The sequence below is a fragment of the Anopheles coustani genome, chromosome 2 (assembly GCF_943734705.1).
Source record: "Anopheles coustani chromosome 2, idAnoCousDA_361_x.2, whole genome shotgun sequence".
Classification (NCBI taxonomy): domain Eukaryota; kingdom Metazoa; phylum Arthropoda; class Insecta; order Diptera; family Culicidae; genus Anopheles; species Anopheles coustani.
Genome location: NC_071289.1, coordinates 38,865,507 through 38,867,483, shown reverse-complemented (window position 1 = coordinate 38,867,483; position 1,977 = coordinate 38,865,507).

The window sequence follows — 1,977 nt, the reverse complement described above, 5'->3', positions numbered from 1 at the left end:
TCTCGAGCTTACCTCCTTTTTTTTACTAACCATTCTCTACTTCTTTCCCATTTTAGGCACTTTCGAAATGTTTGGAGAACACCAAATCGAGTGCATCAATCAATCGGAACGACCCCGAAACAGTGACGCCTGGGAGGCGAAAACGAGAAACCCTTTTCAAGCAATGGACATCATCGGCGGACATCCGCGTCCGGTTGCTGCAAGCTGCCGTACGACAGAAGCTACCGGCCCTGACAACCAATTAGCCAGCTGAACCACCACGGATGGGGGAGGAACGAGAAGGAGCGGGGTCCCACTCTGGCGGATAGAATCATAATGAAGCCCTATCCCGGAGTCGTTCGCTCAGTGCGTGCGGGAACTCTCGAGCGGGAAGGAGCCCGCTGCTGACAACGATGACGATGATGACGGCCGTAATGAACATAACGATCCACCCAACGCCAGAGTCGGCCGGAGGGAACCCGAGGCTAGGGGAGCGGGCGGGCATAAAGAGGGAATCAGAACGGATGGCGGCTGTAGGAATGCGTTTCTCTCCACAGTTTTACGCGAGCGACCTCGGCCCAAAACCTGCTCCACGTGTGCGTCGGGTGGCGCGGGTGGGCATTGGAGAATGTGGCTCACACACACACACACACGCCCGGCCGGAACGGGCCGATAGTTATAATTTCATCATGACCCTAATGGGCGGGAGATTACGCCGTCTGCTGCTGCTCGTCAATCGTCCACGGCGCGCGCGCGCCCGAACGCCGCGGTTGTCTTAAGAATTGTCGTTTTACTGTCAGCCAATCGGCAAAACGATTCGTAATTACTCCGATTGTGGGGTTGATTTATGGTGGTTCGCCGAAGCCGCCGGCGACCCGAAACGCCAAGGAAAGCCCACGACAATGACGGCCGTTACTGGACAGAATGCTGCTCCAACCGTTCTAGACGACGAACCTAAGAGTTTGGTACCAATCAAACGTACTTGTCAGCGATGGCTTTGGGTGGTTCGATCGAAATCGAACGAGGGAACGAAAGAGAGCCTTTTCCCGAGCCACTCATTAGTGAAACTGCCGGCAGGCCGTGGGTGAAGGGGCCACGGAGAAAAAAAGTGGTCGTAATAGTGATGTTGATGATTTTTCATCGATTTTAACGGTAAGATTAAGCTACCAGATAACGCTGCCCTTGTCATGGGTTTGACGTCCGCTCCCCGGGATATTGGAATCGAAACTTCAAGACACCCGATGTGAGGGTAATCAGTTTCTAAAACGGACTGGATAACAACTCTCCCAGTAGACAAAAACACGCACACTCTCATCTCGAGCCTGTCATATCAATTTTTGTGAAAATTAACCCTTAACTCATAAAAACGAAATGGCGCGCGAAACATTCAACTTGACGTTGCAAGTGATCAAATTCAGGCCTATCTTATTCATTTAATTGATTATTATTTTCCGCAAAGAATTTTCAAGTTCCCAATGCGTAAATAACTCCAACATTTGAACAAATGTGTTGTATTCTGTTGTGTTTCAATAGGTTTTGAGTGGTATTCAGTTTTTCTACCTATACTTTATAAGAACTCGGTAACAAAATTTTGTTGGTATCAAATAAATGAGTTTACAATCAATAAGTAATATAAATTAACAAACGCATAGAGAACTATCGAAATATATCTCAAGTCGCTGAAGTGTCTTAAAGGGAAGCTCTGTTTTAGCATCTTGCGCATATTATTCCTAAAGATTAATTTTTATAAATTTATATATTTCCAAAGTTATGGTATATGTTAAACATAAAGTATGTGAACATCATAGTTTTAATTTAAAATTAATTTTGAATTTGTAAATATATGATATTATGTTCCAACCATTAAAGTAAATCTTTTAATGTTGTTTTCAGTCAGTTGTTGTAATTGCAAAGTAACTTTGTCAATTTTTCTGATAGATTGATAAACAAATTTGGATTCAATTAAAAATATTATTCGACATTCCCTAGTGGGCCTCG